Source organism: Nomia melanderi, chromosome 10 (assembly GCF_051020985.1).
Source record: "Nomia melanderi isolate GNS246 chromosome 10, iyNomMela1, whole genome shotgun sequence".
NCBI lineage: Eukaryota > Metazoa > Arthropoda > Insecta > Hymenoptera > Halictidae > Nomia > Nomia melanderi.
Window position 1 is genome coordinate 17,658,400 of NC_135008.1, and position 24,334 is coordinate 17,682,733.

The window sequence follows — 24,334 nt, forward strand, 5'->3', positions numbered from 1 at the left end:
GTAAAATGACGAAGGGCTTTATGGAAATTTACGATCTCTCTCTTTTGTCCTTCCGTCTTCGGACGACGGAACAATGACCAATGTCGTTATGACAAATCTTAATTACGTTACTAATCATCGCTTCGGGTACAAAAAATAATATTCTATCGCCGTCCTTTCTATAAACAACGCCATTTCGTAACTTGAACTTTGCGTTTTCGGAGACCTCAAGTTCTGTATGCAATTTCTTAATTGTAGGATCTTATAATTGTTTATAAACTAATATTTGCTCGAACGATAACGGTTCAATTACTAATACGTTCCGGCTTAGAGCGTCTACGTGACGCATACGATCAGCTGCACGATGCTCTATCTTGTAATCATAATTTTGTAAAACCAAGCACTATCCATTAATGCGATGGTTAATATCTTTTTTACTTAATGCTAATTTTACCACGTAACAATCAGTTACTATAGTAAAATAATGTATTCCTTAGAGATAAATACGAAATCGCTCTAGTGCATAAATTATAGCCAGTGCCTCCAACTCATAACTAAGATAACGGTTTCCTGTGTCTGTTGTTCGTCTGCTAAAGTACATTACAGGATGCATACGTTTGTCCATCTGTTGTTGCAATAAAATAGCGTAATACCCGTACGAACTGGCATCCGTATGTAATTCCGTAACCGCGATTGGGCTATCAGAAGCTAGTATCGGTTTACTTATTAACAAATTTCGTAACGATTTGAATGCAGTTAATTCTTCTACCCCAAATTTAAAAGATATTCCCTTTTTAATCAAATTGTCCAATGGTCGCGCGATTCGAGAAAAATTAGGCACAAATTTTCTAAAATAGCTAGTGTATCCTAAAAAACTTTGAACCTGTTTTACTATCTTAGGTTGTGGGAAATTTTGTATAGCTTCAACATTCGACTCATTCGGTGTAATTCCACTAATACTGATGTTATACCCTAAACACTCAATCTCTCGCTTAAGAAATTTACATTTACTGAACTTCCATTCTAATTTATGGCGGCCTAATAGTTCCAAAACCTCTTTCAAAATTTCTAAATTTTCATTAATATTTTTGGTGGCGATCAAAATGTCGTCTAAATATAGTGTCCCGGCACGGTTTATTTGGTTAAGATACATATCATAAAAAAACGGCAGCTCAACGACTTAAACCCCGAGCCCACAGCTATCGGTACCTTTGCAGGTCAGAAGGGAAGACGTACCCCCTACCTCCACTACTAGTAATGTGGGCGTAGGTTAAAAAACGGCAATTAGCAACACCTCGAGCATTCTAGCCTTCTGATTTGTCACTAAGGACACCGCTCTATCTCTGTATTTTTATATATATAGAGAGACATTGAGACAGATAGACAGACAGACATACATCACAAGTTCATGACAATCACGCTGTACTCACTGGACAACACACACACTTTAACTTTGTAAACACATACACGTTCCTTTCACTCAGTATTCAACAAATACAGTCCACTTTCGAACGAGAAAAGGAGAAGCCTTTTTTCATCACATCCATTTCACACAAGGTTAATTCGGCGCGTGAAAGTGTTACGTCAAGTCCACTATTATTGCCTGGACAGCGTGCACGACCATATAGCAAGACCTTTCCAGATTCTAACAGCGGTCTAAACATTAAGTTAACAAACCTTTGAAAACCTGCCGGTGCATTTGCAAGTCCAAATGGCATTTTTAAATATTCGAACTGTCCGTCGGGCGTGACAAAGAGGTAAATTTTAGTGACTCTTCGGAAATAGGGATGTGATGAAATCCGTCTTTTAAATCCAAACTTGTAAAATGGGCATTGTTAGACAATCTATCAATTTGGACTTCTATTAACGGGAGGGGGTACCTGTCTTTCACAGTGATTTTATTTAATGCCCTATAATCTACGCAAAGTCTGTAAGTACTATCTTTTTTCTTCACTAAAACAATCGGACTACAAAAATCTGAATTGCTCGGTCTAATAATCCCTCGAGACAACAAGTCATTAATAATTTTCCAAACTTCCGTTTTTTCATGCCACGACAATTTTCCTAGGCGAAAAATAAAAGGGCTTACTATTCTCGGCGAGTGTAATTTGAAGTTTATAATCAACCGGTTCAGCAGTACGTTCTGAGTTTACATAATTCTTTAATAATTTTATTAAAGTTTGCTTAACTTCAACGGAAAGCGATGCATCCAAATTCTCTGTAACCGTATCTAATTTTTCTTTCATCTCTATGGACTCAATATTTAATATTTCGTCTCGATACTTTCGATCATAGTGAATGCTCACTACTTTGCTAAGAACAACCGTCATTTCGGGCTTAGTCATAAATTTGCGCCCTAACAAAGCGCTGTATGTCATCGTCGAGTTGGGTACCACCATAAATCGCACTTCAAAAACATCATGCGGTAGCAACTGTAACTTAATTGGAATATTCACGAACCCCATAACTGACAATGGTAATTGGTTTACTCCACCATAATTAAAATTGTCCTTACTTTGCAGCAGTTCGTAGCTACTAAAAAAGTTATTAAACGTCTCACAAGTCATAAGGTTTATCGCACTGCCTGAATCCACTAACGCTTCCACGAAGTAATTTTCTTCTTTTTCCTCCGTCAATAGGACACAATAATCCCGAGACGGACCCTGGAGTGATGAATGCCTTCGTTGTCCTTAAGTTGTTGAACTCTGCGATCCGTCGATCAGCGACACACTTGTTGGCTCCACTTTTGAAGACTTTGGACACCTCAGGTAGCCGTGTCCTTGTTCACCGCAGGAAAAGCATGACCCACGCTCTCTCTTAGGTTTGGGATAGGAGCCTGCCAGATGTCCTTCTCCATAACAGTTGTAGCACCGCCGCACAGGCTGCAGTGGGTTTACAGTACTAACATTGTCACTGGGCTGTCGATTCGTTACAATTCTTCTGTTGACAACGACGTTTTTATTCGTTTTGGGTTTCACGAATATCTTCTCAAACGCCTCTAACAATTCGGACGGTCCCGTAAAGCCATGCACTCGCGCTTGATTACGTAACAGATCGTCCGGAATCCCGTCGATCATGTAGTCAATCAATTCTTCATCTTCGACACCCACTTGATTAGCCAAAATCGTCTTGTCGTGATGATATTCACTGAAGTTTTCTTGAATTCTCCACGATCTTTCTTCAAACTTTCTCCTTAGCGCTAACTTATTTTAGCGATGATCAAACATTTTTTTCATGTTGGATAACAAACTTTCCACATTCATTTCAATGTGTTCGGGCTTTGAGTGAAGCCACTCTAACGCTCTTCCCTTCAGTTTCACCGTGATGAGAATCTTGATAGCGTTTTCATCTAGTTCATACGTATTCTTCAATAATAAAAGAGATTTTTCCCACACTAAAGAAGTATTGGTGGATCCATCAAAGTCGCTCAACAAATCGCCAACTGCTCTCACGTTAACATTCGGCCCATGACTTTGTACTGACCGAGGCGAATTTCTTAAAATTTCATTCTCTCGCCTCATCAAGTCCATTTCGCGTTGCAAAAGGTCTCTCTCTCTCTCTCTCTCTCTCTCTCTCTCTCTCTCTCTCTCTCTCTCTCTCTCTCTCTCTCTCTCTCTCTCTCTCTCTCGTCGAATACATTCTAACTCCCTTTCGTATTGGCTCCGTGGACCTGTCTGTTGTTCGACCATCTCTGTCTCATCTAGTTCTTGGCATGCGCCAGGTTCATTCGGAAGAGACATCCACGAACCTTCTGGATCAGCCGCGTTTAGCCTTGCTAATAACTCGCTCTTCGATCCTGACGTTGGCAGATCAGATCGCTTCAAACACTGTTTCAGTTGCTGAATCGTAAAATTTTGACTTATCTTCACAGTTTGTTTCAAAGTTCACAAAATCACATACACACGCTATTTTTTCCAAAATGCTTCACATAAAAGTTTACTTAAAAGTTCACATAAAAGTTCATTTAAAAGTCTTCGTTGAACCCGTATCCCACTTCTGAAGATTAACACTGTAAGGTGTCAGGAAAAATTTGGCAGACTTAGGCCAGTATTCAAATGAGTCTTAATATTTCAGTTAGCTTTAATGAATAGAAAAATAGTCGGTTCACGACTGCACGAAGAATGAATACATAAAAAACGTAATAAAACGAAAATACGTTCTCCGTCGACACGACTGATCCCGACCACGGCTCGACGAGAAGTGTCCCGATGTCCCATAACGTCTTAAGCATTTGTTTTTTCTCCCCCAAAATTACCGATGCGCATTTCGGTGCAATTTAAACGGGCGTTGGCACCTCTTACAAAATATACTAAAGTTGTTGATTTTGTACCTCAATGTTTGTTTCTAACTGTCTTCTTCAGTGTTCATAGTTATTGTATATTTTTAATAATAAGCGTAATAAAATATACATTTCAATCCAAATAATCTTAGGTTCAAAGTAAATTTTCTTCTATTACATCAAATTTTAATGAAATTTTTGGTGGTAAATACAAAGATTAATGATTTCTAGGTTAAATATTGATTTTGGTAAAGAAATATTTTCCATTACTGTAAAAAACAAAAAATTAATAATAGGTAATTCATTGCGGACCGCATTTCTTACAGATGCAGGGTGGTTCCAATGTATATTTTCCGCAAACATATTTCTTATTGTGTTTCAAAACCTTATTTGACATGTTTTACATTTATTAGAATCTGTCGTAGAATTAATCGATGTTCTTTTCTTATTTGTTATTCTTATTTGTTCTTCTCGGACTTCTCGATAATTAGCGACAAGTTCTACTACTAACTGGGGTAAAAAATCTTGTCTCAATATATTTTCTTCTGTCGTTTCCTTATACAATATCCAGGCATTTATGCCGGCTAAATCAAGGATATTATAAATACTTGGAATATAGTTTGGTTGTAATATGAAATGGTCTCAGGTAAACTTTTATCATTTTTTTTAACTTTTACAGATCTAAGCTTGGAGCTAAGTAAAAGTACTTTTTTCTTCGGCTTAATTTTATAAATTGTAAGGGTACAATTATCTGACTTGAAAACTTTCGTTGAAAACCGTTTCATATCATCTTTATTTTTCTTGGCAATTATGGGCAATTCCCTTTTATTGGAGCGGATAGTTCCAACTAATGTAGTCCTTTTTGCTGTAAGTTTTGTAGCTAGAGATATGCTTGTAAAAAAGTTGTCTGTAGTTACAGTTCTTCCACAACCCGTAAATAGTTTTATAAGTTTCAGTACAACATATTCGGCTAATGGTACTCACGAGTGCCTATCTTCACCTTTTCCCAAGTATGGAAGTGCGTTTATGATGTACTTACTGTCGACGTCTGATGCTAACCAGGATTTGATGCCTAATTTTTGCCTCTTATTATGTTGTGTTGGCTCGACACTTATTCGCGACTTGAATGTTTTCACGATTTTATGTTGACCGCACGTGTGATGCCCGCCAAATTAATATTAGGCACCTGGATCCGTCGGTGGAGCAGTGGTTGCGTGTTCGCGATACGTTTTTGTTCGTAACGAATGATTCGAATGGACGACTTTACCCTTAAACGTTTCGGTAGCGAAATTTCCGTGAGCGAGTGTTTCGAGTGAGTGTTCGAATCCGGAACGATTGATTCGAGTGAGTGTTCGGTAGTAAGTGATCGATCGTATGCCTTGTTAGCAAGTGTGTTTCGTCGGCGCTCTTGCACCCACAAGTTAACATTTTACCCCTCTTTCGGACGTTTGGAAGAGGGTGCTGATGGAGTGGGATCAAGAAACTGACGAAGTTTTCGAGAAAAAATGAAGTCTGGCAACAGCGGAAAAATCCCGCTACTTGACCCACATGCGAATGTGTACCCAGGTACGAGTACGCACCCTTGGCCGCAGATAGTCCGCGCTGCTGCGCAAAAGTTCGGTGAATTTGTGATACCGGGGGGCAGCGTAGGAAAACTCGCTATTTGGGCCCATGTACGTGTGCCTATCTAAGTACGGGCACGCACCCATGACCGCGGGCGATCCTCGGCGCTGCGTGAGAATTCATTTGGTTTATAACAGGGGCATTTTTTGTTCGGAATAGAAAATGCGAGGCTGACTTGCATAAGGGCCGAGGCTGGACCCCGAATTACTGTCCCAGACGCTCGATCGTGTTTTCGTCCGTGTCATAAACCAGACCCGTGCATCGATGTGCCGCGGCCCTCGATGTTTAAACGGGTCCTTGTTTCGCGACGGAACACCTCTGGTTTGTAACAGTTTTGGCTGTTTTCAATTAATTTAATCCATACCTCAGATATCAAAGCGTATTTATCTGTTTTCAAACGTTGACTCAGCACACTTTTATTTATCATAACGGATAAATCTGAGAATTTCTATAAAACAATTTCTGCTCATGGTTTCTGAGAAAAATTTAGGGCTCCGTGTTCTATTCCACAAGAAAGGAATTTCCAAATTGTGTGCTCCATACGCACCTCGTGCATATAAAATTGCAACAAATGCATCTAATTTCGCTCGAGAGAGGCTCCATTCAGTTTCTAAAACTTTATTTGCTTCTTCTATTGTGCATATTCTTATATGTTTCATAATGTGGTGGTCAATAATCAACGGAAATGCAGTCTTCATCTTACCCTTCATAACATTACGTTTTGCATATCCCGTTGGACCTGGTTTTTCCCTGAAAATATTATAAAGTGCTACTCTTCCAGGTATAGCACCTATTTGCATTTTTTCCCGTACAGTTCCATCAATTGAAATATGATGATCATTTTTTTCATTCTGCTCTTCAGAACTTCTATCTTCATTTTCAGAGAGTTCATCTTTATCAGTTCCCGAAAACTTTTCGCCTATGTTATTTATTTCTTCTAAGTACTTGGACTGTCTTAATTGTTTCGACATTTTTTTGGATAAACGGTAACACTAACGTAACGGTAATGGAGTAACGCCCTAAAAACCAAAATATAAACTTGCTACCAACAATATTTAGTTTTTTTTTATCCTTCTTTCCACTAAAACGATACTTGCAACTTGAAATTTTAGGCACTTTATTGAAATTTCAATTCACAACTATTTTTGATTGAGCTTACTAAGCAACAGAATGTGTCATTTTTTACTTGCACGTTAATAGTGTTTTCCACATGTGTTGAATTATGTGAACTTACATTGTTTAAATTTTTCTGTCCCTGCCCTGTAACTAGAAGAGTTGTCGCGACTCGTTGATCCGGAATAACTATTTCCGACAATTGTCTAATTTTCCACTAGCGGTCAATTTGTGTAAGCCATGTAGATCCTTATAAACAATGCGTATTTCTAAGGAACTCGAACGGGTTTTGACCGTGGGAAAGGTCGTCCGCGATATTGTGGTCAGTGGATGTATGATGCCAATCTTTGATATGAGTTTTCAACTACAGTATGCCCTCGACTTTCGCACATAATTGGTTCCTGAAAGTGTGTGCGAATGTTGAATGTTCGAAAGTAGAGGGATGTAAAAAAAATATGCACCAAAAACTGTGTTTCAAAGTATTTATCTATCAATATGTATACATAATAAAGTTAAAGAGGCGTGTTAAGTGCTTTCGGGTGTTTTCTTTATAAAGTTGTCAAGAGTTAGTTGAATACCACCCATTTTTTTCTTTTCTTGATAAAGATTTCTATAACATGCTGTGTCTTTCTCAATTGCCCTACGTACTTGAGATGTACGTTCTCCATTGGCATCACATTCATCCATAATAGTCAAAAATTTGTCAAGATGCACGAAGGCTTCATTCATATTTTTAATTGTCGAAGTCTTGACGTTTTTATCAGCTTCCTTTTTCTCACTTTCATTGTGTATATCACTGTTACTCAATTGTTGCTCAATTAAGTATTCATTTGACAGCGGTGCTGAGTGAGATTTAATCAACTCATTAACATCTTCTTTGTTGACTTCCCAATTTAGTTCATTCATTAAGGTAACTATTTCATCTGTGACAGTTTCCAGTATTTCTTCAAAATTTATAAAATCGCTCATGATTTCTGGGCATAATTGTTTCCAGGATCCTTTCATTGTCGACTCTTTTATTTCAGCCCACGAGTCTCCAATATTATTTATTGGGTTCCATATATTACAATTTTTCTAAAAATCTGTTAATGTTGACCCATCTTGCCTGTCAGTTGTCTTGATGGCCTTAGTCATTATTGTTCTCATATAATATCGTTTAAATGTAGCTATCACTGTTTGGTCCATGGGCTGTATGAGGCCGGTAGTATTAGGAGGAAGAAACATAACATTCATCTCCAGGTATAAATTCTGCAGAGATTTTGAGTGTTCTGCAGCATTGTCTAAGATTAATAATGCTTTAAATTGTAAATTATTATTTTTACAATATTGTTTAACTGTCGGCACGAAATGCTGAGTGAACCAATCTTTAAATATTAACGCAGTAATCCAGGCATTTTTATTTGATTTCCAAATGACCGGAAGCAATTCTTTATTTTTCGAAAAACTTAGAGGGAAATTATTTTGATGTTGATCATCAATCCATGATGACAAAGATCTTTCCATTTCATCCATCACTATGTCGTGTCTTTTGGAAACAATCTTCGAAGATATATTTCCACAATTTTGAACATATTCCTTAATTTTACTCTTGTTTTTCAAAATTGAACATATCGTAAATCTGTTTAGACCGTACAAACATCCGATCGAAACAAAAGATTTACCGTTTTCAGAACGTTTAATTATTTCCATCTTTGTCTCGATCGTATGAAGTTTATGAGTCCTTAATTTCTTTTTGTTCGTATCAACACTGCAGTTTTTCCGTTTCTGACTCATGTTTATCAATTTATAAGCGCGAAATATTTAAACTTAAACAAATAAATTAGCAAAACACACAACACGTTGACGCACGCCCTAATGTAAGACTGAAACTGTTTTGTTCTCTTGATCCGAATAACATTGTAATTTGATGGTTAGTCTGATGTCCCCTGAGGGAGGACATCCGATCGCAGAGGATTAAACAGTTGAATCTTTAAAAACGTGCGAAACAGTGAATTGTGCGAAAGTAATAGAATGTGCGAAAGTCAAGGGCCGCCTGTAGTAAATTTCTGCTACTCGATTGGCAACGAACGTTTTTAGAATATGAGAAGAAGCTGGAATCCAATGTAATACAATTGTGGAGTCAAACCACAAATAAATTCTGTTAAATTTTGATTTGAATACTTCTAATACCGTTTTAACTATGTTTGCCAATAGATGAGCTGCGCGTAATTCTAGCCTAGTTATAGTCATTGTCTTAACACTTTATCGACCGCTAACCTATTTATCGGCTTTTCGATTGCCAACGCTTATCGACCGCTAGCCATTAATAATGATGACACCGCTGAAGTAAATATCGATATATGGTCAACAAATGACAAATCAATTACTTTGGAACCTTTCGAAGGCAGCCCAGGTATAAAAATTCTACCAAAATCTGAAGAAAGTGTAATGGACATTATGAATTTATTTATTGGAGATGACCTTTTGGAATATTTGATTAAAGAATCGAATAGATATCACTATCAAGTAATCAATAAATATAAAAATATCTCAAGGACGAAGAAATGGGTGGATATTACGTTGCCAGAAATGAAAAGATTTTTAGGTCTAATTGTTTTAGTGGGACAAGTAAAAAAAGAGAGACTTCACGATTACTGGTCAACTGAGCCAAGCATCGAAACTCCGTTTCTTTCGAAAGTAATGAGCAGAAGCAGATTTATGCAGATACTGCAGAGCTGGCACTTTTGTAATAATGAAGATATATCCACAAATTCAAACAGACTTGTAAAAGTTCAGCCAGTGATAAATTATTTAAAGAATAGATTTATTGATGTATATAAACCTTATCAACAATTATCATTAGATGAATGTATTATTCCGTGGCGGGGAAGACTATCATTCAGAACCTACAATCCTCCGAAAATTGTAAAGTACGGCATACTTGTGAGAGCAGTCTGTGAAGCTCACACGGGATACATTTGTAATTTTGAAGTGTATGCTTGCCAAGGAATGAAATTGGAAAACACTATTCTAGAAGTTATTGATCCTTATAAAAATATTTGGCATCACATTTATCAGGACAATTATTATAACAGTGTCCATATGGCTGAAGTTCTCCTGCAAAATAAAGTACTGGTATGTGGGACCATTCGGAAAAATAGAGGTCTTCCTCAATGTCTTCAAAAAATAACCCTTTCAAATGGTCAAGCTACATTTCGTAGAAAACACGATCTTCTGTTACAAATATGGAATAACGGTAAACGAAATGTAAACATGATATCGATGATACATTCTGCGCGAATAATGGAATCCGGAAGTGTAAATAGAAGATCACATATATCAATTCAAAAGCCTGAGTCGATAATTGATTACAACAAGTATATTATGGGGATAGATCGCGCAGATCAATATCTGTCGTACTACTCTATTTTTAGAAAAACTAAGAAGTGGACCAAACGAGTTGTAATGTTTTTAATCAATTGTGCACTTTTTAATTTATTTAAAACGTACACAACACTGAACGGAAAGAAGATGACATATAAAAAATTCTTACACAAAGCGGCAATTTTGTGGATATCCGATTTATCATCAGCAGATTCTCAAAGTGACGACACAGCAGACTCAACTAACAAATCAAATACTTCAGAGCTTACAAGAAGAGCATCAAGATCAGATCATCCAGAAAGATTATCATGCATAAAGAAGAATAAACTTATAAGAATAGTGACAAGTGGTAAAAGCAAAACACCTCAAAAACAATGTAGAGTATGTGCATCGAAAAAGATAAGAAGTCGAACATGTTTCGTGTGTAAATTTTGTAATATTCCGTTACATAAGGGTGACTGTTGCAAGAGATACCACACTCTAAAGAATTATTAAAAAATTGAATTACTATTACCTTGAATTTATTTTAGGAATGTTAGTTTATAAGGCCCTTTATTATATAAAATAAATGCAAAATTAAGTATAAATATCAATAAAATTACATTCCTTTCAAACAAAAGGAATAAGCACAATACAATGAATAGCGAAAATTTAGCCGGTACTGGGAGTAAATGCGCGCGCGACTAAGCCGGTACTTACTGAGTGGCAGCCTCAACCACGACCAGTCGATAAAGTGTTAACTTTACGCGGGATTAGGCGCACAACAATTATACGTAACAATCGTTGTTGTTATTGATGGATCTTATGTATGTCGGGTGGTAATTCTACATGTAAAAATAAGTTGAAAAAAAGAATAACATTTGTTCATTTAATATTTAGTTTTTGGAAAACATGAGTTCTAATATCTGTCAGAAATCTCTGTATTACCTGTAAGTTTTGAAGTCTGAAACTTCCGTTTCTACTCGTGTTTGTATTATATATAATACAGGGCTATATATTGTAGGGCTACTAAAATAAAAACTAAGTCCGTAGTCAGGTTAAATATATTTATTATGCAATGTGGCTCTAACGAGGAACGGCGACTAACTAACTTTTTCTCAACGCTTTTCTAAGAAGGAAACCTCTTCAGACGAGGGCGTACGTGACCCAGGTCCTGGTGGTCCCCTCGGTCATAAATTAGTCAATGGGCCTGGTCTATCTCTGAGGCCCCCAAGTATTGACGCGAAAAAGGGCGAACCGTCTACAGTTTGGCTATTCCTGACAATAGTGACCGTCCTCGGTCACGAGTGCTTACTTTGAAGTGGTGATAAATTCCTAAACAGAAGAATGACTTAACAATAATGAACTGTCTCCATGACACATTCTATAATCTATACATAAATAACATACCGGATACGCACTCCATACAATGCACACTTTATACAATATTCCTAAGTCTATCATAACACACACACACCAAGTACATTAAATATTAAAACGAATAATGAACAAAATATAGTGTATTACAGCATAAAAAATATAGAACAATTATAAAAATTTAAACGGACAGTAACGGTGATGCACAATGATTAAAAGCGGATCCAATTTTTCATTTGGTCCGGGCCTACGACCCCAGTGAAGGGTATACGCGTAAGCTGGAACCCTTCTACATCTGTTACCACGTATCTATCACGGGCTAACACTTTCTTAATCACATATGGTCCTTTGAATTTTGGGATTAGTTTTTTGTTCACCCCCGGCGTAACATCAGAATTACGAATCATGACGTAGTCTCCCACTTGATACTCCGTTGATGCCTTATGTTTTTTGTCGTAGGCCTGTTTATTTCTTTCTTGGTTTTTTATTATTTTTTCGACGGCTTCCTCGCGTATTGAGGGAAGGTCCCTGTCCTTTTCCGAATGCGACTCTAAAACTACTCGTAAATTGTCGTTTACAGTTCCCATCTGGTTGACCCCAAATAATAAACGGGAAGGGCTTTCTCCTGTTGATCTGCAGACTGTATTGTTTAGCGCATATTCTACTGACCCTACAACGCGGTCCCATTTACCGGGTGTTTCAGCTAATTTCGATAGCATTGGTGCTAACACTCGATTAAAACGTTCCACTTGCCCGTTTGCTCGTGGTGTTCCGACTGCGATGAGGACTTGTTCGATCGAGTTACTCGCTAAAAATTCTTTAAATACGCTAGAAGTAAAACAAGTGCCCCGGTCACTAATAATCCTTTTCGGTTTGCTGTAGCTTCGAAAATAGTCCGTTAAGTGTTTAAGCACCTCTTCTGTCTTCGTTGTTTTACACGGATATAGTTTTAAAAATTTGGTAAAGCCGTCTATAACTGATAATATGAATTTATGCCCTTTTCCACACTTTTCAAGAGGGCCATAATGGTCAATGTGGACAGTCTGAAAGGGTAGGTTACCCTTATCCGGATTGTGTAAAAATCCTTCGGATTTTCCACTAACAGGAGAAAACTCGATACACTTTAAACAATTTCCGATATATTCTTTAATTCTCCGGCGCATAAGCGGGAACCAATAGATTTGGTTTAGAAATGTCCTAAATCGTCGTGATTTGTACAAATTACGTTATTTACCAGACATTCCGGGACGTAAAACAACAACTTATTATTTTTTGCTTTTCTATATACTAAACCATCTCGTAATTCGTAGAATTTACTCTCGCTTGTTTCTAGTTGGCTACGTAACTCACGGATTATTTTGTCTTGACATTGTTTAATTGACAATATCTGTTCGAATGTATTTGGCTCTAAAATAAGGATTGAGTGATAGCGGCTAAGTGCGTCAACGTGCTGCATTTTATTTCCGCTTCGGTGTTCGATTTCGTAATCATAGTTTTGGAAAAACATTGCCCACCGGGAAATTCGTGGGTTAACATTCTGTTTACTTAGGGTTAACCTAAAACTATCGCAGTCGGTGATTATTTTAAACGGTACACCTGAGAGGTACACATGAAAACGTTTTATGGCGTACACTACGGCTAAGCATTCAAGCTCGAAACTGTGATATTTGGATTCCTGAACTGTCGTCCTTTTACTAAAATAAAATACGGGCCGGAATAGACCGTTAGGTTGTTTTTGCAATAAAATCGCCCCGAATCCGCTGCTACTCGCGTCGCAATGTAATTCGGTTCTTAACTTCGGTGAATAGATCGCCAATAATGGTTTATTTACTAAGCATTTTTTTAAGCGTGGTAAATGCGCGATTTTCTTCCGGTCCAAAGTGAAAAATAACATTCTTTTTTAACAGATCGTATAGCGGTTTCGCGATAATTGAAAAATTTTGAATGAACCGACGGAAATAACTAGCTAATCCTACGAACCGATGTACCTCTTTTATGTTTTTTGGAATGGGATAACTAAAAACGGATTCTAAATTCTCTTCAGCGGGCGAAATACCATTGTTCGATATCGAGTATCCTAAATAAATAATTTCTTGGTATGCAAACAAGCATTTATCTAATCTATTAAAAAATCATCGATGTACAGTAAAAGTTTATTCTGTCTAACTAAATTGCTAAAAATCTCGACTAAAAATCTCTGAAATATACGGGGTGCATTTGTTAAGCCAAACGGCATTTTCAAGTATTCGTATTGCCCGAAAGGTGTTATAAAGGCTGTAAATTTTATAGAGGTCTCGGATACTGGAACATGGTGAAATCCGTTCTTCAAATCTAATTTCGTAAAATACGTTTTATCGCGGAGTTGATCTAGATAATCGTCGATGAGCGGGACCGGAAAGTTTTCTCTAATAGTGATTTTGTTGATTTCTCTATAATCCACGCATAATCGGATTTCTCCATTTTTCTTCCTTACTAAAACAATCGGACTCGCATAAGGAGAATTGCTCGGCCTAATGATTTTTTGTTCCAATAGGTTGTCTAGGATAAATCGTAATTTTTCTTTATCAGAGAAAGATAATCGACGCGGGCGAAAACTGATCGGTTGATCGGATTTTAACGAAATGACCGCTTCGACGTGGCACGAATGTTGATCTCCGTTAATTGGACGGTTCAGTTCCTCCAAATACATTTTTTCAAGCTTTTCTTTCATTCCTAAATCTAATTTGGGGTTAATGTGTAGGCTTTCGTTCGCGAGCGTTGGTTTTTCCACGTATTCGATTTGTAAAATTTGTCCCATGAATTTTTCTGACTTCGATGCGTAATTTTTTTCACCACTCGATGTTATTTCGAAATTTTCTCCCATAATAATACGGACTGATGGTGACAAGATAAAGTCTCTGCCGAGAAGACAGAAACATGTGATGGCGTTATCTGGTACTATTAAAAATTTAATGGCTGATTTTAAGTTGCTAATTGTAATTTTGGTTGTAAAAACTCCTACGATATCTAACGGTGAACAGTTGATCCCATAATAGTTACACAGTTCCGGTGGATCAGATCGGAATGTAGAGGGTAACAGACTTTGTTTAATTAAACTAACGGGCGAGTCGGAATCGATCATTGCCATGACGACCAAATTAAAAATACTACCACTATGATCTTTAATTTCGAACGTTACCGGTGCCATGAATGGAATCTGGGGAGAACTTGGTTGAATAAGGTTTGCTGAGTTTCCTGGCGCCGTTGACGATAACGTCGCCGTCGGTATCCACGATGGCCTTTTCGCCGGGCCGGTTGCATTTTGCGGACAGTTTTTAATGTGATGCGATGCACCACATCTAAAACAGCTTCCTCGCTCTCTTATGGGTTCCTGGCAATCCCTCTTCCAGTGTCCCACCTCGTTACAGTTGTAGCATCGGTTCTCCTTCGGCTGTTCCGCGCCCCTTATCATCTTCGCAGGAACCGATTTCCTTGAAATTTTGTCCTCCCGAGCACTCTTTGCGTCATCTCGCAACGTCAGCTTTCTAAATGTTTCTAAGAGATCTTCGGCTGTCTTGAGACGCTGCATTCGCACTTGATCTCGAAGGCGCGCGTCGGGTACTCCGTCGATCACTAAATCAATCAGTTCTTCCGGGTCGATCAAAATTCGATTGGCCAGTGTGATTTTATCGTGGAAATAATCGCAAAATGACTCGTCTCTTTGCTAATTCCGTCTTTCGAATTCTCTTCTTGCGGCCAATTTATCTACCCGGTTTTCAAACATTTTCCGGATTTCTTCTAATAGTGCCGATGCTGGCAATTCCATTAGGCTTGGTTTCGAATGGAACCATTTCAATGCCTTGCCTCGAAGACGCAGCGTGATCACGGTTGTTGTTTCGCCGTCATCCATTTGGTACATGGTCCTTAGCCGTTGTACCTGCTGCCTCCAAATTTCAAAATTTTCGGAACCCGAAAATTCGCTAAGTATGTCTGAGATTGTTCTCAGACTGGTCGTAGATCGGAGACTTGCACTGGTCGAGTCAGTGCCGAATCCTTTCTCGCCTAGTAAATTCTAATTCTCGCTGTAATAAGTCTCGTTCGCGACGAAGGAGTTCCATCTTCTGTTCTGTATTGAGAACACCGCTCACCGTTCGCTCGACTATTGGAAGAATTGAGGCTTGGGCGCTTTCGCACTGTTCCGTGTGCGAATGCCTCTGAAGAGCATCTTCAATATCCGATTCAGCAGCGAACAACCGGGCGATTAATTCGTTTTGGCTGCCTGACACGGGCAGGTTCCTAATTTTTAGTTGTTCCTTCAATTCTGCCATGGTCAAGTCATTCATGTTCTTCTTTCCTGACATTGTACCACAGTTCAAACTAAATTGTATGTCCACTTATTAAAAGTTCACTAATCTTTGCGAGAAAGAAAAATCGGTCTAAATTTTCCGTTCCACTAACCACGTCGCAGTACAACTAAAAGTTCAAAAGTTCTAAAACGTACAAAATTCACAGTGTTAACCGGCCTAAAGTAGCTGATCGCGTTTTCTTTATCACGCACCAACCTAAAACTGCACGGATCCCACTTCTGAAAACTGTAGGGCTACTAAAATAAAAACTAAGTCCGTAGTCAGGTTAAATATATTTATTACGCGATGTGGCTCTAACGAGGAACGGCGACTAACTAACTTTTCCTCAACGCTTTTCTAAGAAGGAAACCTCTTCAGACGAGGGCGTACGTGACCCAGGTCCTGGTGGTCCTCTCGGTCATAAATTAGTCAATGGGCCTGGTCTATCTCTGAGGCCCCCAAGTATTGACGCGAAAAAGGGCGAACCGTCTACATCATTAAACATCGACAATGTCGTAATTTGTTTTCTGTTATTGTTGCGATCTTATTACCGTGATATCGATTACTACATTTCTTTATTCTGTACTTAATTTGAATAGTTTCATAAATAAGAATGAAATTAGTTCAGGTTAAAAATGATTTCATTAACCATGTGTGTTTAGCCGCGCACCCGCGATGTGTATGTGGTGGGAACCAGCATACAAACCAAGGGCGTAAATCCTGGTCTCGACAAGGTCGCACCGCGCGATGGTAGCTTTCCTTGTGACCCTTTGCGGAGGCAAGGAGATTTGGGGATGTTTAGTGGATCAGTGACGATCAGTTGTTCTCTAACAACACTATATTCACTATACAACAATAACACTATAAGTCTAACGATGGGGTGAGTGAGTGCATGACGAGTGTTGTGTTTTGTATGTGTGTTTAACGAAGTAGTGTGTGGACTTCGTGATTCCACCTCTCGTGAGAACGTCTACTCCGGAGTCTTTTGAGTTATATGTTGCTTGATTCGTTCTTGGTTTTTGACTGACTTGAGGCTAACAGTCTTCTCACCTCCCCAAGAACTTCCAAGGGGGTGGAGACCTTGGGCGTAAGATAAGTTTTTTGAGTTTCCCTGATTGACGGTGACTATTTGACCAATCAGGTGCTTAATATTTTGACAGCACCCTATCCGTGCACCCGAAGCGCGGTCCGTGCGGACTAGAGGGTGTCGCGTGGAGGTGGTAGGAAGAAAAAACGGTCGCGCTGTTTAGACTTTATGTCAAAAAGACCCAGTACATTTATACGCTATGAACAACTGATGGTGCGCTCACAGTTTGTCGAAATAGGGTCTCTCATCGGGCGGCGTGTACCACCGGTGACTCACACTTGAATGTTCCATCAGATGGCGAAAAAAACCAACTAGAAAAAATTGCCATATATATTTATTTGCGACATATTTATTTACAATGTTCTTTATACACTTATATTTACAATTTCAGACAAATATTACAGAATGTAGTCTATAGTTCGACACGTCTTTTCTCGTCAACGTTCGCTCGAAGACTACTCGCTTGTCTTCGTTTACTCTGACCAACTCCTTAGCGACCAGTTTATTTCAACCTCCTTCAGATCCTAAGGGTCGGTTCAGCCGTGCGTGCTGGAGGGACGAGTTCGATACATCGCAACCTCGTCAGTTCAATGTATCGCAACAGTATATTAATTGATAAAAAGTAGTAGTATAAGGTTTATGCAAAATAAAAAAGAACTTTTCCACTGTTTTATTTATCTGTTAGAATATGTATGTATAAAACAAAACCCGCACTACTCTGATCGACATGCTCGCCGATTCTCTTACTCTCTTTTCCACTTCTACACGCACGCTCGCTACTCTTCAATTTGCTAACTTCGATTGCTGTCGCTAGCATTCCTCACTTTGTTTATATGCTGTTGTCCCACTGAATGTTCTCCTGCCACTTATCCTACTTGGGACAATTTTAGTACAGTATAGATCTTACAGCAGTTACTTTATTTTATCTGAATATTATGAATATAACTAACATAATATTATAAAGATAACTAACAAAACTTCGATACTAAAAACATTACAATTCAGTATTATAAACTTAACTAAACATGATATTATACACGTAACTAACAAAAATTCGATTGTAAAAACATAATTCAATATTATACACCTAACTTACTGTTTATATGTTCTATGGAATTTTTTAAAACATTTCAAAGTGCTGGCTGGTCCTTACAACTATTTCAATAAGTCGTTACCCTTTTTACCTTCCTCGCGGCATAGTCTCTTCCTTTTTTTTTATATAACTGTAACATTCCTTACGAATCAAACGTTGATTCGTTAGAAAAATTGTGAGGTGGGAAAGGCCAGCCCCTACAAGAAGGGGTAGTACGGGGACGTACCAAAATTACAGAATTTGGGCAATCCCGATGGTCACCCGAAGGTACCGTTGTGCGCCTTCGATTGACCGTGGCTCGTAATAAACCTGGTAAGCCGTGGTTTGAAAAAATCAGTCATAAACAGGGTCGACGAGTAACTTCTAAAACATCTGGCACAGAGAGATAGGAAAGACAAATTTCGTTATATGATGGTTCTTGAGTGGTTACTGTTGTTAAAGGCAATTATTTAAATTCGGCGTTTCATTTTGGAGGCCATAACATAGGGTTCGCAACGCGACATACCGGCCCCCTTGAACGGTCACGTTCAAAAACCTAAACGTCTAGAGTCAACGAACAGTCACACTGTAGGCAAAAACTAAATACTTAATACTATAATACATTATGATATACATATGTGCGGATTCTACGAAATTCAACTTATTTTATCATTGTCTCAACTTCAAATGTATGTTGTAATAAACTACTTAACTTAGCGTAAGGAGTAAAGTATCCTTAACCTAAATCACTCTTAATCTAAATTAATTCTTAAGGCGACTTATTCTAATCATACACTGGTCATTCATTTCGCACAGTCTATCGGTAGTGGCGCAAGTCTTTTTATACTCTGTTTGTACACTCCTAGCGGTGTCTTTACAGTCACTACACGGATAATCTTATCGTCTCCTGGATGTACCTCCAAGATTCTGCCTAATTTCCACTGCAACGGTGGTAGGTTGTCCTCTCGTATCAGTACCAGTGTTCCTTCCTCAATACCTGCGCTGTTACCAATATGCCATTTGCATCTTGTATGCAACTCGTGTAGATGCTCTCGATGCCATCTACTCCAAAAGTGTTGCTTCACCCTTTGAGTATGCTGCCACAATGACAGCTTGTTGGTATGCACATCTGTCCACTCATATTCCGGAAGGGTTTGTAACGAATCACCAATTAGGAAGTGCGCGGGTGTTAGGGCGATATAGTCATTAGGATCAGAGGATAGGGGTGTTAGTGGTCGGGAATTTAAAATAGCCTCGATCTCGATTATTATGCTGTTTAATTGTTCGTACGTGAACAGTGCTTCTCCGATCGTACCTTTTAAATGTTTTTTAAAAGCCTTCACCGCGACTTCCCATAGACCCCCAAAATGAGGCGAACGGGGTGGAGAAAACGACCAGTTGACTCCTTCATCGGTTAAGTACCGTTTTAATTTTCCCTTATGTTCTTCCGAATTTACGAATGCAGTCAGTTCCCTCATTTCATTATTCACGCCTATAAAATTACTCCCGTTGTCTGAATATACGATTCGTGATCTCCCCCTTCTCGCGAAAAATCGCTTGATAGCAGCTATACATGCCTCCATGGTCAGATCTGTGACCAATTCTAAATGAGTTGCCTTTGTGGCAAAGCATACAAATACTACACATATCCCTTTATTCTATTTACATTTCTGTGTTTCCGTTCCTTTAGAAAGAATGATCCGCAATAATCGACTCCTGTGGTTTCGAATGGCCGTGTTTGAGTCACACGGTCCTTTGGTAAATTTCCCATAACATACTCGGATAGCGTGGGATTGACTTTAAATTAATTTATACAGGCGTAAATTAATCTGCGTGTGAGATTTTTGCCATCTATTGGCCAATATCTTTGACGGCGTTTAATGTGGCTTGAATACCCGCGTGCCAATGTTTTAAATCTTCGTGCCTAACTATCAATTCTGTAACGTGGTTGTTACGTGGTAATAAGATTGGGTGTTTGTATGTGTACCTTATCGATGCGTGTTTTAATCGACCACCGACTCGGATTAAACCCTTTTCGCCGATGAAAGGTGTTAAGTTGAGCAGTTTACTCCTTTTACTTATTTCCCTGCCTTCCTTTAAATCTCTTAATTCCTGCGCAAACTCTTGTTCTTCTATTAATTTTACTAAGTGTACGTGTGCGTTGGAAATCTCTAAACTAGTTAGTTCGCCTGCTACTCTGTTTCTGCTCTTACAATTATTATAAAAACGTAGTATGTATGCAAGTACTCTGTTAAGTTTATTTATTGCTGAGAATCTATTAACGAACTCTGTTGTATCAACTGTTGCTACTAAAACCTTGAAGTTACGTGTTTCCAGTATTTCTATTGCAGGTAATGTCATAAATGGCCAAGCTCGCTCGGCTTGTGACAGCCACTGCGGACCCTTTAACCATGTTGGGTTATTAAGAAAGAGAAGAGGTGTTTGTCCTCTGGATATAAAATCTGCCGGATTTTCTATACTAGAAATATACCTCCAACTTTAAACATCTGTTTGTTCTTGAATTTCGCTTACGCGATTAGCAACGAATGTTTTTAATACGTGTGGTGGAGTCCTAATCCAATTCAAAGCTATGGTTGAGTCTGACCATAAAACAATCCCTTTAAATTCAATGTGGGTCATCGCGTTAATGGTTTCCCTTACTAAATTTGCTAATAGCTTGGCGGCACACAACTCTAAGCGAGGTGATGAAATAGTTTTTACTGGGGCAACTCTTGATTTCGCGCACAATAGGTTAACCTTACAGTCTCCTTGCTTGTTAATTGACGGCAAGTAAATGCACGCACCATAAGCCGCCTCACTGGCGTCACAAAACCCATGTAACTGGATTTCCAATGGGTTGTCGACAATGATTTTCCGCAGTGTCGAGAATTTATTCAAGTATGGTAGCTCTTGCATAAATTCCACCCACAGTGTAAAAATAGATTGGGGAACAGATTCATCCCAGCCTAGGTCAGCCTTCCACAGTAATTGCATAATGATTTTTGCGCGTACTATTACCGGTCTTAGTAGTCCTAACGGGTCAAATAACTGCGCGATCTGTGACAGTATCGTACGTTTCGTAGGTCGGGGTTTGTCTTCGGTTAGCTTTATGCTGTATTGTAATTCGTCCGTCCTTGGGTTCCAACCTATACCTAACGCTTTCCTGGTCTCGTCTATGTCTAAGGAAAGAGTTCGTTCTTGATTGATCGATTCTAAGTCCTCAACCAGACTCCCGTCGTTTGACGTCCACTGTCTCAAGTGAAACCCGCCTAAACGTGCTAATGCTATTGCCTCTTCGCGTATTTGTAATGCCTGTTCACGTGTGGGTGCTCCAGTGAGCAAATCGTCGACATAAAAATCTGTTCTGAATATGTCTGCTGCGACGGGAAAACTATTCTGTTCATCGACTGCTAATTGTTGGAGACAACGCACGGCCAAAAATGGAGCCGACGTGGTTCCGTACGTTACGGTATTTAGTTCATAAGTTTTAATTGGCTTATCTCGCGAATGGCGCCACAAAATCCTTTGGAACTTCCTGTCATCCGTATGTACTCTAATCTGCCGCAACATCTTCTCTACATCCGCCGTTAAAACATAGGAGTGCGAACGAAATCTAAGTAATATTTTGTATAGGGTATCCTGTAGGATAGACCCATTTAACAAAGCGTCATTGAGGGCTATTCCTGTTGAGGTTTTTGCAGATGCATCGAATACTACGCGTATCTTCGTTGTCTCGCTCGACTCTTTTATTACCGCGTGGTGCGACAGATAGAAACCCTCGGTGAGATCGTCTCCGCTGACCTGTGTCATATGCCCTAATTGCTTGTAGTCCTTTAAAAATTCCCGATATCCTGTTAAAAGTTCATGATTGGAATGTAATTTCCGTTCTAATGCATAAAATCTTTTTAGCGCTATCTCTCGCGAACTCCCTAACCGTTGTTTATTTTCGTTGAACGGTAATCTTACGCAATATCGTCCGTCTGCGTCTCGTATTGTACCCTGTTTAAATGAAATTTCCGCGGCTTTTTCTTCTTCTGACAAATACGATTTCTCCGCGAATTCTTCTATCTCTCAGAATTTGTTTAATGTTTTATCTAGACTTGACGTAACATGGAACGATTTTACTGACGGGTTCTTATACGTGGGTTGTAAATCTGTTTTGCCGATAACTATCCATCCTAATCTAGTTTTCTGCAATATGATCTTGTTATTATTCCATTTAATTTGTCTAATGCTTAATAGACTGAAGAACAATGTATTGCCTAATAACGCGTCTATCTTCCCCGGCTTACGGAATTCCAGATCTGCTAACGCGATGTTTTGAGGTACTTGAATCGCGGTTCTGTTTACTTGTCGGGACGGTAGTAATCCGGTAATCGAGGGTACGGCAATCATTGATATCGGAGTGGAAAAATTACTATTCCGCGCCTTGACTACTGTTTTTACACTATATTGTGCCCTGGTCGCCTGCTGACCTAAACCTGAGAATGTTAAATTTACGTTGTGTTTACATAACTGCAATTTTTCTGCTAATTCGCTGGTTCTAAAATGTCCGTCTAATAAAACGCGGCACTCATGTTCCTTGTTGGATTTGTCCAATATTTTAATTCGTGCTGTCCCAAGCAATATTTCGGAATCGCATGTGACCGTTAACGCAGTTGCATTGGCTCCCGAGCTTGTTGTTTGAGCTCCTACTTGGGTGTTACCAGTGTTCGTATTGACCCGGTGTTCATTATTAAAATGTAGTAATGTGTTGTGCCTTTGGTTGCATTTCTTGCACTCGTTTGCTTGACACGTGCCGACTAAATGTCCAGTTCGAAAACAATTAAGACATAATTTGTTTCGTTTTATCACCTCTAATCTATTCCGAATTGAAGCTTGCAAAAAATGTTGACAATAGTAAATTTCGTGGTTATCTTTACACATGACGCACTTATTGGTATTTGTCGTCGCTACGTGAGTGTACCTCCTTGCATTAACTTTGTTTCGTAGCGGACGATCTTGATATGGAACCCGTTTAATTGCGTTAGAAATTTCCGTTTCAATCTCATCGCCACGCGCTTGTTTGTTTACAAAATTAACTAACTGCTCGAATGTCGGCATCTCATCATTTTCCAAAGTGCATTCCCATCCGCGTCGCGTATTTTTGTCCAGTTTTTTCCCTAGCAAATAAACTAATATCGCGTCTCATTGTTCTACGGGTTGACCTAGAGTGGCGAGTGCATTTACATGCATTTGAGCTTGTTCCGCCAATGATCTGAGGCTCGAGGGTGCATCGCGAGTTACTCCTGGCAATTCAAATGTTTTCAAATGCGACTGAACGATTTGTCGCGGTCTGTTGCATCACCTTTGTAACAAGTCCTAAGCTACCCGGTAATTAGGTTCTGAAGCGTTTAACGAGGTAATTACAGACGCGATTTCTCCTCGAAGTGCATTTTTCAATAAATGGAATTTTTGTACTGCAGGTAAGTCTAAATTGTCGTGGACCAATGTTTTAAAGGTATCGTGGAAACTGTGCCATTCAATGGGATTACCGTCGTATGGTTTTATCTCTATTTTTGGTAAAAGAATGCTTTCTTGCCTTACCGTTACGGTATTTGGCGAGTCTATGGATCTACCTGTGTTTGCTAAAGTGTTAGGGGTTTGCAATTTCTCAATTCGACGGTTTAGGAGGCTACTTATCTTAAAATAGTTTCGTTCAAACTGTTCTCTTTCCGAATCGTGATCGGAAACCTCATCCTCTAACTCTATGGTTGACTGAACGTTTTCAAAGTTTCTATTTAACTTTATCACCTTTTCACTCTTCTATTAACTCTATCACAGATATGTTTCTATTCGCGTAAGTTGCCCTTTAATTGTAGCTCGTTGTCTCTTAAAACCTTTTAATTGAGCTGTCTCAGGTATGTTCGTCATATTGCGATAATTGAGCAACTAATGGAATCGAGATCGCGATTGGTTAATAAGGAACAATGTGTGAAAGGAGTGGTGATTTCTAGACTCACCCTACAGGTGTCTGATCTTCTAAATGATGCTGCTGCTACGAATCCTTGAGACTGCTGCGATGCCTTGATGCTGCTGCGATGCCTTGATGTATCCACTGTCCGACGGTTGCTTCCCCGGTTGAGGCGTCCAACTCT

General features: G+C 38.9%; 1 long non-coding RNA gene across 4 annotated transcripts in view; it reads left to right on the forward strand.

Moving 5' to 3' along the window:
* LOC116428753 (uncharacterized) overlaps positions 1-24,334 on the forward strand; it is a 155,399-nt gene that overhangs the window by 40,268 nt on the left and 90,797 nt on the right. The window contains exon 3 of one of the 4 annotated variants that reach the window (XR_004235340.2): positions 16,701-17,156. The exons of the other annotated variants lie outside the window; for them this stretch is intronic. This is a non-coding gene — a long non-coding RNA (uncharacterized LOC116428753). Of the gene's footprint in view, positions 1-16,700; positions 17,157-24,334 lie in introns of those variants that run through there. 4 annotated transcript variants of the gene reach the window in all.